Below are 12,246 nucleotides of genomic sequence, written 5' to 3'. Positions count from 1 at the left end.
GGACGCCCACATGCTACTCCACAGAGCTCCTAAACTTTACTGATAGAGTTATTCCTCCGCAGGTCCAAGGCTCTACACTTACTCTCATTGAACAGCATCATGTTTGTCACTACCCAGCTCTCCAGCCCACTTGTTGAATGGCAGCATTGCTGAGTGTCAGCCACTCCTTCCAGATTTTTATCAACAGTTAACTTGCTTAGGGTGCATATATCCATCATCCAGGTCGTTGATGAAGGCACTGAAAAAGACTGGACCCAGTATCAACCCCTGGGGAACACAGCTAGTTACAGGCCTCCAACTAGATTATGTGTCACTGTCACAACAAGGTTCTTTGTTCTTTTTACACATAGATTCTAAAATTCTATGGCAACAACATTTTTCAGAATTCAGGCTTACGCTGATTCACATGTGTCTGCAATAACTTTTCACATCCAGTCTCTTCTATTTGTGCATCTAATCAATCTTCTTTCTTGTCTGATTCCTACTGAAAAACGTGTTTTCATTTTGGATTGTGAAGTGCACCTGAGCTTGGAAGTAAAACTAAAATCAGTTAGTAATAAAAGCATTGCTCTTTCTTTGCAAGTGTATTAAGAAAAAAAAAACAACAAGCAGTAGTTAAAGTAACCTCAATAGCTTTTTTTTTTTTCCTATCAAAACCACCACAAATGAAATATAGTATTAAATTTTAAAGCCACAAAAACCCATGTGAAGCTCTGAGGTTAGTACATTCGCATAGTTATAAAGCAGATGTCAATTAAACAATTACTAGTTTAATTGTAATTTTTAATTTAACACATTTAGCACACTATAACTTCCAGCAAATACTCTATAGCCTTGAGTGGATAGAACAACCTGTTATGGAATAATTTCAAACATGTCCGAATTACTGTTGAAATCCATATACATTAAATATTGAGGATCTGTTCCTCTAACTACGGATTTGGAAATAAATATTTAGGTTATTACACTACTGACCATAACAAGACAGACCAAAGCCCACCTATTCCAGTATCTCAAATCCAGCAGCACCTAACAAGCTTAACTGACAAAGAAAGATGAGAATAAAAACACTAAATAATGACTTTCCTCAGGCATAATCTCCTGGGCTCCACCAGAGCCCAGGAACTTCCAAAACCAGAAGTAGTTTCATGGCATTACAGAAGTGCCAGAATCCAGTCCAGAACTAAATTTTGCATTTAATAGTCTAACCTTCAGAGCAATTCCATAAAGAGAAAGAGGGGAAGAAAACCCCACTCATACACATTTCTATTCACTTCTCATGAATAAAGTGTAGCAGTTGTAATTAAAAAAAAAAATAAAAAAAGTACATCTTCCACTAAATTAATTCTATTTTAATAAAATCTTTGGTGAATTTCAAGATCAGTCTTTCTGCCATGTAAGTGTGTAAATGCATTCCCCCATCTCCACTGGTCCATAAAAGTCTTGTGCGTATACATGTAAATAAATATAGTTCACCTCTAAAAATATGCATAAATACGGTTCTACTGTGTTCTCTCTTCACATTTGCTGTTACTTTTCATAAATACAGTCATTCTTTTGAATTTTTGGCTCATTATTCTCTAATCTACTTCATAGAATGATTATATCCAGGTTGTTTCAACGTCTTATTCCTTACAGCCATGGAAGTGCTGTCAGGACCCCATATTTTACTTAATTCCAGTTGATACTCTATTTCTTTGGGCTTCAAACTTTAAACTTCATTTCTTTGCACCTCAAACCATCAACTGCTCCTAGATCACCACCTTGTCAACTGTTATTTCTTGATTCTTTCCTTCAGTGCTGCAAATGCTTTACTCTTTTCCTTAAGCTCTTGTAGATAACAGCCCATCTTGAATTACTCAGTGAAGGACAGGATTGGCAAGAGATTATTTTAATGCTGTTATGTTAACAACAGTTTTCAAGATTAAGGGGCTGTCAGAAAGCTATCCTGTATGGGTTTAGTCAGGGATAGCATTCAGAGGTTGTTCTGATCTAACAACTGCAGGAAGTCTTTGACAACTCCTTTAATGATCAGTTTAGTGATGGAAAAAGAATTGGGGGAACTCGTTCTATTTATCATTAGAGTTTTAAATTATGATGTATTACTTTCATTCTCTGCTTTGTTCTGAGCTGCAAGTATTTTCAACTAATGCAGTGCTTTGATGCTTCAGAAATTACTCCAGAGAAAACTGAAATCAGTGAAACTCGCAGAATGCTTTCTGGTAGATTATGAAATGGACCATACAAACACTGAGAAAGCTCAAATGCAGTTGTCAACAACATCATGATTATTTAAAGCACGGAGGGGTTACTTAAGGACATCACATCAGAGAGACAAGATGAAAGCACAAAATTCATCTAGAAAAACCTAGGGAAGAGCAAATATGGGTTGGTGTTAAAAGTCAGAAAACATCTTAAAGCTGAAGTCATAAGAAAATCCAGACAATCAAGTTTTGGCACGTTTAATATGGAAGTAGAGGCAGGCCAAAAATGTTTGACCCAGAGTCTGTGAGTACAGTGCAGGTATTAAGAAAGACCCTGAAAACAATGTGATACGACAAAAGCTAGAATATATGTTTGGTAACACCCACGGAAAGATGAAGAGAATAACCACACAGAAATGCAGTAGTTTCTACAAGACATGATAACACAGCTAGAATCGCTCAGAATTTAAGACAAAGGTGATGCAACAGACAACAGACAGTAGAACATGAGTGGCATGGATAGGCACTCACACCTTTTCTTCCTTAAGTAGCTGAGCAATGAAAGGGCAAACAAATTGACAGATTGCAGGTTCAAAAGAAGCAGAAGATTCTTCACACCATGGTGTCAAAACCATGCAATAGCTTGCCACAGGACGCTACATGCAGATGCTACATCTAGTGAGGCTGAAAGGCAAGCTGTATCATTTATCAAATAAAAACCTGTTTGTTAAGTTTGTTAAGAATACAGAGACCACCTCCAGCTCTCAAAGTTCCTCACAGAGTTATTTGCTGGAAAGAGTAATCTGGGGAAGCATCACTTGCTGCTTGGTGTGCTTCCTAAGCTTTCTTGAGCAGTTGCTTCAGGCAACCACAAAACAGGAAACTGAGATAAACGGCCCATTTCTTACACTGTGTTTTTATGTGCCAGACTATTCTAAGAGCAACAATGAATTTGTAGTATTAGTAGCATATGTAGTAAATAACAGAGGGTGCTGTATGCAGATACTTCACATGCTTCTTCAAAGCATGGAATACATATATAACGTGAGAAACTTTCCTCCTCCTTGCTTTCAGTGAGCGAATCTCTTCATTTTGTGTTATCTGACAGAAAGCAGATGCAACTAGGGCAACTGGGAGGAAGAAAAGATGAATGTTTGCCATGACTTAAAGGTTGACCTGGACCTTATTGCAAATTCTGATGTTTTACTAAAAAAAAAAAAAAAAAAAAAAAAAAAATCTTAAGGCCAATTATTAGAATGCATGCAGCCTGTTCTTAATCCATTTTTTTTTTTCTCCAAGTAAGTCTTAAGATGTTACCTCAGGCAGTTGATTCAGCCGAGTATTTCTGTCAGCTCAGGTCACAGCAGAGAGGCAAAAACTCAAGTTGTCAGACATTTTGGCACAGAGAAATCCACATTTGTAACTCATCAGTAATTACAGTGTCTACACACATGCTCAAGACATGTTTTCCACATATACTAAGTATCTGTTTTAAATTTCAGCTTCAATAAAATTCCATCGTTTTCCTTCAGAGTAAAGAAAGAAAGAGGTATGAATATTTCACCTTTCGTGCTTTCTTTCTTTTTGCCTTCCAAAATAATAGAATTAAAGACATTAGCAGCCAAAAGAATCTGACAATACTGGAACTTTCTGAAATGAAGTTTTGCATATCTCACTTGGCAGCTGGCAGCAGAATATGACAAATGAGAATTCTCACTCCAAACTGCTGACTGCCAGTCATGAGTTATCTTATTCCTTGCAGTGAGAACAGGCCACAGAAAAAAATATATATATGAGCAAATAGACACAACATGTAAGAAAGAAACTGGAGAGGAGAAAAATAAAATTAGAAAAGGAGAAATATCAGATAATGCATGCAGTGGCACTTGTATTCTTGGTGCTTTATATAACACTGAGAACTCTCGTGTCCCGTCATCACAGGCACTGATGAAGGTTACACAAAATTAAAATCATGGGCTTTGCTATAGGCACATTTTAATTTGTTCTTCAGTTTATTTGAAGTGTGCCAGCATTTAATTGTTCATTCAGAGGAAGTCATGACTAACTGCTCATTATAATGCAGGGCCTATAGCTAAGCTGAGTGTCAACTATCAGATCATCAGCTCGTTATGGTCTCATTGACTTCAGAATATGCTCTGACCAAATAAACACTTTTTCCACACCAAACTGTACACTATGCTTACTCAAAGGAAGCGTTCAAGTGAGAAACGATGCCTTTTGTGTGTGTGTGTTTAATGTCTTCAATTTGTTTTGCATTTTATCTTGCATACTGTTGACTTTTCTGCCCCTTCATTAAGAGCCTTCTCAATTCCAGTCTTGTAAAACCCCCATAAACAATTCATTTGTTCTTAGATTTTAAGTATTCACACACAAATTCTCACATCAACTGGCAATGGGGGAACAACAGGAAGGCCATGTTGCAACAACTTCAGAAGATTATTTCCTTAACATAAAACATTGCAAATACTATCAGAGAGAAATGATTGGAAGGCTAATATGAATATTGTTTTCCTTGTCTTCCTCCAGCCCCATGCCACTGTTCAGCCTTTCATAGGGCCTGCATCTCCTCTGGCAGAAAAGCAGACAGAAAAGCAAGCTGCCAGGGACCAACACTTCCATAACACAGCTTATAATTATTAAACCTCATTATTTCAAAGGAGGAGTGCCAGAGCAGAGCAGATGTTCTGTGGCTTTTCTTAGCTGTCCACGTGCCCCTACTTCCCTCTGAGCTTCGGCAGAGAGCCTGGCTTTAGGTATCTTGGAACACTCGTGCTCAATGTTTTCATCCTATAAGCACGTGGATATTTCTATGGTTAGTTCCACTGAAGTTTGAAGAAGCAACAGATAAAGAAACAGTAGCACCACCACCTATCGGTGAGAACAGGTAATTATAAAAGTTATTAAATCATATCAGGTTACATAAATTTGGATTTGTTAATATTTCATGCTTTAGGGCAGATATTTTTTATTCAGAAAGCTGGGTGGCCATACTTAACATTAAATAGAGTTCTAAAACACAAACGTGGCTTGTGAAAAAAGCAGAATGCTATGGGATATAAGTGCTGAAGCTTCATATAATCTTTTTGAGCAACAGTAATGAAATCCGTAAGCAGGATACTATATACTTATGGTTTCTTAGGCAGTTTTAAGATTAAGTACTTCCAGGTGATATAAAGTTTAGAAACCTTTAAAGGGTTGCTTATCACCACAGACTACTGCAATTACAATTCCTGAATAAGATTTATGACTTCTCAGGCATTTCACAACAGCAAACTGGAAATTCTTAGCGTATGAGATTTTAGAAACAGGAAGGAAAAAAAAAAAACATAACAATAGATGACATCTGGCAACTCTGTAATATTATGCAGTTGTGAGGGTTTTACTAAGATTCACTCCAATATAATTTAAAAATAATCTTGTGGCTGATTACTTTTACCTCCTTAGATTATAGAGCTCAGATAGTCTTACTGAGTCTTAAAGATTCCACATGTGGTGCAGTACCAGCCCTGCTGTACTTACAGACATTTTTCCTGAATTAACAGGATATGAGGTTGGTTTTTTTTGTTTGTTTTCAATGACACCATTATCTCCAGCTTGTCTTTCTCTTCACCTGCCAGTGCACTTAAGAGCAGAAACTCCACAAATTAACGGACACCCCAGAACCATGTTGATCACTTCAGCATACTACCCTGTGGCATGCATTACCTATTTAGGTAAAGACCAGATTTTGCTAAATGCTGTTTTTTAAGAAGGGGAACTTGTCTAATATTTCCCAAATTGAATTATAAACAATGAATGTAAACATTTTAGAACAGCAAAGTGAAAAGCTGATGCTTCTTGACTGACAACTGAGGTGTAACATTTGGAGATATTCCTGAATAAGATGGAAGAAGAGGTTTTTGAAACAGATTTTTCCAATAAGAAGAATAATAAATCCTGAGACAGCACACTTACCTAGACACGCACCAATTCACCACTGCTGCAAAGTGAAGAGATGCTTGTAATGTGAAAGATTAGTTCATTTTCTCCATCATTAATAAATAACAGCTTCCTTAGAAGCACTTCAATAAAGATATTCTGATGATACTTGCCTAGCACCCAGCTGGTAAGAGCAAAAAATGCTACTGCCTATGAAAGCCTTGCTGGTGTGTAGTGACACTTCTAGATGTTATCTATGTGGAAAAGTGCATAAGAAAATCTTGGATAAAGGAATGGAAAAAACACTGGAGCTGTTTATGATCAGTAGCGCTGTAACAGAGATAGTTCTAAGGCATATAACTTGGATAACTTTCGCCACAGTAAACCAGTGTCCCCTATAAAAAAGGGATTTTAAAGAGGAAAGAGCAAGACATCGGATGTGAAATTTCCAGATACTGTCAAAATTAATCAGTATATGAAAGTCAGACAATAGAAAAGACATGAATTAAATTAAAAGAGATCTTGCTTTGTCCTTGAAAGACCAAGAAACTCAGCACCCTAGTATCTTTAGCAGAGAATGGAAATTCCTGAGACCATTCCCAATCACTTCTATTCCCATCATGAATCCAAATACCAACAATTGTATCCAGCTGAAGAAGGTTAAGATTCCAGGGTTATGTGAACATATGGTTATATCTATTAACTATGGTACTGGCACAGTTTAAAACAGCCGTTACAGAAGCATTCAGATTTTCTTGGATATCAGCCACTTCAAAAAGCCCAGAAGACATAAGAACAGACTGATGGCCATTAAGCATGCAGAAGTGGATTTTGATGACAAGTCAGCCACCCATCTTGGGTTTTTATGAAAGAGAGAAGCTTTCACAAAAACTTCAGAACTCCAAGTTTGAGAGCCTTGCTGCTTCATGAGGTGGTGGTTATAAATCCCAGACTTTGCAGCATGCAAACACTATGTCAGCTGCAGATGATTAAGATGCATCCAGATCAGTGTCAGGTGTCCCCAAGGAGCCAGGTTGGAATAACAGCACACATATCACACATGATACTTCCACTCAGTGCATTTCAGTCCAAAATGTTTTCAGAACAGAAATTCTGAGTCATGTGTGTTTTTCAAAAGTCTAATAATCTGCAGTAAAGCTCTCATTTGATTCCTAATGAGCTCCACCGTTAAGTTTTGCCTAACCACTGCTAAGTAATGAGTAACCACGTACACTGACCGTAGTTTGTGGTAACAAAAGTAGTGGGAGGAAAGTTGGACTAGATGATCTTGCAGATCCTTTCCAACTTTCTGATTCCATGATTCTATGATAGTTCCTCGGTTCCAAGTGATCATAGGTTAAAGCACAACGTTCCACATACAAAGTTGGGATCCTACCCCCATCACTTCACATAAATCTGCAGTGAAATTCAGTTGCTGTTTTACTGTTTCAGTCTCACATCCCATCAATCCTAACAGGGACATGCAGGAAACAGTCAGCTTCAGTGATGTGGTCTCATCACAGAGGAAGTCCACCAGCAGCCCATCCAAAGCAATTTGCTTTTGCAGTTGCATACAAATATTTTTTCTAGAAATGCAACCCTCAGCATCCACTGCCTGCACCCCTGCATTTACAGAAAGGCCAACCAACCACACAACTGTGCCTCGCATGCAGGTTTATATATCCTAATCAATCAGGCTGATTTTAATTAATCCTAATTGTCCTATTATGGTTCCTGGTTAACAACAACACAGCAAAAAGGATTCCCTATGCAGCCTAATTGACTTAATCAGCTCCTTAACAATCTTTCTTCAGGCCTTTAAAATGAACTAACCTCTAGTTCATTTTAATAAGCATATTGAAGAGGAAGATAAAGCTAACTTCTTGATTGTAGTAGTCAGACTCCATCATAACAATAAAGAGCATGGTAGGAAACAGGTCAGGTTCTACAAATGGCAGAAGACTATAGTAGAAAGATGGGACCAATTTTCTCTGAGCACATATAAGCAATGGAGAGAGTTTAAAAAATTCCAGCTGCATTTTATCAAAGGAAAAAATCTGGATTTGTAATCTTAAACTACAGTTGCCCCTTGATGATGCATCTTTAGTCTTACTGAAAATACTATGTATTTTCAATGTAAAATTTAAGTAGTGATATAGTCATGAGCTAAAAACCCTAAAAATCAAAAGATCCCAAGTTGAAAAACAGCAAGCAACTTTTAGAACATTTTTAGTGCTGAAACTTGTCAGTTTATACATTTAAGCTGTGGGTAGACATTTACAGGTTTGAGGGGACAAACCTGTAAGGGGAAAGCAAGCTAAGCACATGTGATTTGGTTCTGACAATTTGTATCCTACTTTGCAATTTGTATTCTTTGTTTGCAAGAACAAAAAAATCTGAAATTTCCAATGCTTTTGTGCATGCTGAAGTCACATCAGCTCTAAAAAATTCTAGTTGTGTATCATATTCATCATTCATCCCCACTGCTTTCATATGTGGAGCAGATGCTGTATGCCTGACATTTTACAGACATGAAAGTTTCCTGATCTCAGAAGTTTGTAAACAAGAGTTTAAGTCAAGATTTTTTTTAATATTTATTATTATTATTTTTTATAACCACTAAGTGTTGAAAAATGCAGATGAATCTCAGCAGGATTTTCAGAATTGCCTGCTTTTTTTTTTTTTCTTTGAAGTATTTTTGAACTTTTCATAAAGCTTTCTAAGCAGCAGACATGTGAGATATATGCCCTCCACTAGCTGTATGGTGCATGTAGTACATGCAAGTGGGATTTGATATTCTCTCATTCTTTCACTGAAGATAACAAGATGAACACAGGTTTAGTAAATGTGAATCAAAAAGAAGTTGTTAGTCTGGGGAACTGTGGCACAAAGTTTTGCTTCTGACTCTAGTAAGCATTTATTCATGTAAGTAATCATTAGTTCCCCAATTACTACCTTGACTAAGCCAAATAATGAAAGGTCAATTGCAAAAGCAATGTATTGTTTTCTTTCGGCCTTCCAATTTATTTAATATTTTAAATTAGATTCACTAGATTTGTCTGCAATAAATTCTACGTTATTAGTGAGGAAAAAAAAGGAAAACCAAAGCCACAACAAAATCCATTTCAGTTATTTGCCAAAACAACAAGATTATTTTGGTCTTTCAGAAGAGAAATCACATTTTATTGCTGTCAATCAGGTTACAAGGTTTACTTTCTCAATAAAATCAACACACTAGAAAACAGAACAGAAATGCAGAATGCAATCCATTCTAGCAGAATGCAGTGGGCCATTCCAACTGGTGTCCACAAACAGCATAGCATGCAGACTGTACTTTAGTGTTCCTGTTGTGACATTAGTGTATCTTCCGAGGATCTACGTTTGTTACACCTTGAAATAAGGGATAATTATTAGCCCCTAAGGCAACACCACATGGCTGCTTCCTGAACCCCTCTCCTTACACCTCATAACCACTCCTGATATTTTGGATGAAGAAATTGCAGAAGTCTTTATATTTGCATAAGTGCTAGCACCCTGAACTAGCAACAGCTACTTAACACTAGCCTCACACTGGGAATAGCTGCCCTACTGTATTTTTACTCTAGCAGACAAAACTACAGTACAGTAAAGGTTCAGGTGAAATTCAAATATTATTAGCCTTTCTGATGTTTTTGAGAAAAATATTTGGGAAGAATATTACCACTTAAGCAATTTTTAAGTATCTTTCAAGCTTGGTTTGATAACTGAAAGTGATATGACAAAATAATTCCCCTTTAAAGGGAGCAAAATATGACAATGAATTCAGACGTTTAATACTCATACATGTTATCCATTGCTGATTAAAATTAAGACTTTTGGATGCAGATACAGATAATTTGCACATGTAACCCTTCTAATGGTTTTCAAAAGTTGAGATCTCTCATTTAATTAGGAAAATGACAGTAATCAAAATAGAATCCAGGAACGTGAAGATGGTTTAAAAAGAAACCCTTGATTCTCTAGTTTTGCAGGACTTACTTAATGGAAGTAACATACTTCCAGGTTCAGGATGAATTTCAGTATGCTTACTGTACATTAATAGCCAAAGAAATTACCATTAAGTTGCCACTGAAATGAAGCTCTGTAAGCGTGCTACCATTCTTCCATTCAATAAAGGTCAAGCTGTTAGTTGACTGTCATTAGGCACAGTCTCTTGACTGCTTAAAGGTTATATAAATATTAAACTTTATGAAGTCACCTAGGAAGCTTTCTGGTCAAATATCTTTCTACATTATTTTTATCTTCATCCAGAAACAATTATGCAACATACAAGAGGGTGAGGTGCTTTTCTCTGAGACAAGCACCTGCTTTCCATAAGTAACAGCTTTTTCCATGATCCCATTAACCAAATAAAAGGATTAAAAAAAAAAAAAAATCTTAGCTGAAGGAGTTGATTCACATGCTTATTAAAAACAAAAACAAACAAAAAATCCTCTGACTTTATTCATTTATCCAGACTCTGAGAAGCATGGCTTTCATTATTAAGTTACAATAGATCAAGATTTACACTCACACTAATGTTGTCCTCATTTCCATTTATATTAAACTGGTATTTGGTGTTTTTCTTTTAAGGGAGGCACATGAATGAGCAGAAACTTGCCCAATCTCTGTTTGTTCAGCTTGTTACTTGCACAATAGCAAATTCAATCTCGTTAAGAGGCTTATTCTTCCACTGTAGAACTTACTTGAATTGCAAGAAAGTTTGAATCTGCATAGGCCGTGTATTTATGTGAAAGAAAAAAAAGAAATTAGGAAACGGGAGTTTTGATTTGCACTAATAAATTGCATGTAACAGGTTCATTTCTACTATTCTTTGCCCATTTTATTACAAAGCTAGGACAAATGTCTTCACTTGACAACAGCAAACGAAGCTCCTCTGACAACACTACAGGAATAATATTGAAATTACATTTCCCCTCCCACCTCCAATTGGTAGTGCATTTCGTATCCTGAATATCTGTCCTTGCCTAATGATCAGGAAAGGAAGGAGAAGCCTACACTCCTGACACAATGCTGCTCTGGCCCCAAGCAATTAATGCGGAGGCTATTAATTGATCCCTAACTGTTCACCTGACTTCTACTCTTCGCCTGGCTACTCGCTTGCTCTCTACAGCCTTCAGCAAGATGTTGGTTTACTTTTGTGGGTTTTTTTTTTTCCCCACAACCTCCCAGTTTGCAAAACAAGTGAAACAAAGTAGAGCTCTCATACATATACAGGTAATTTCATTTCTGCAGTATTTCTAAGCCTGAATTTTCAGTAATATTACCTGAACATAGTTGCAGGAGTAAAACACAAGTATAGCATCTTGTAAACGACACTGATCTTTAACTGTCATGCTAGCAGGGGAAAGCAAGCCTGCTTGTTTGTTCTAGTACCCTCGGTAACAAGAAAATTAATATTCCTCAGTGCTGCTCACTCATATGTGACTAATGACAACACATTATTATTGGATGGATCAGATCACTTTTTTTTTTTTTTAAGCCAACTCCTTAAAACCTTTTTTTTCAAGATTCCAGTTGATTCCCTATCTTCTATGGGTCTTGGCTGAAAGCATTATCCATTTATCAAGCTTGTCTTACTCATACAAGTAGGAAATATCTTGAATTCCTTCCTGTTTTGAACTACTTTATTGTCAGTTATATGCAGCCAATTTGCTTTTCTGCTGCTTACATAAAATCCTTAAAAACCCTCCCTCAAGAAATGGAAATAGCGATAGGTTTTTGTTTAGAAGAAGGATATTTTTCAAAAATACAGATAGGAAAAGACTGCTTTGCCAAAATGAGGATGATTGCAACCAAGTAGCACTACTGACTTTTTAATAACAATATGCTTTTAAATTATGATTGTTATTCTCTCACTGAAAGGGATGTACATCACCTATAACCATCCAATAAGTTGCTTGGTAAGTCCAGAGAAGTAATTTGCTGATGAAATAAGGAGTATTTAGACAGGCCTAGTCAGGCTAGAAATGAGTTATTTTAAGTTAAAGCAAAAGTAAATTCTTCCCTGTGTCCAGGAGTACTATTGAGGATTGGAGTGCTAGATCATTAATTTCTGTGAATA

Source organism: Centrocercus urophasianus, unplaced genomic scaffold, assembly GCF_019232065.1.
Source record: "Centrocercus urophasianus isolate 14NV4802_14NV808 unplaced genomic scaffold, USGS_Curo_1.0 seq_24, whole genome shotgun sequence".
Taxonomy (NCBI): domain Eukaryota; kingdom Metazoa; phylum Chordata; class Aves; order Galliformes; family Phasianidae; genus Centrocercus; species Centrocercus urophasianus.
Note: the sequence above shows the minus strand (reverse complement) of the source record.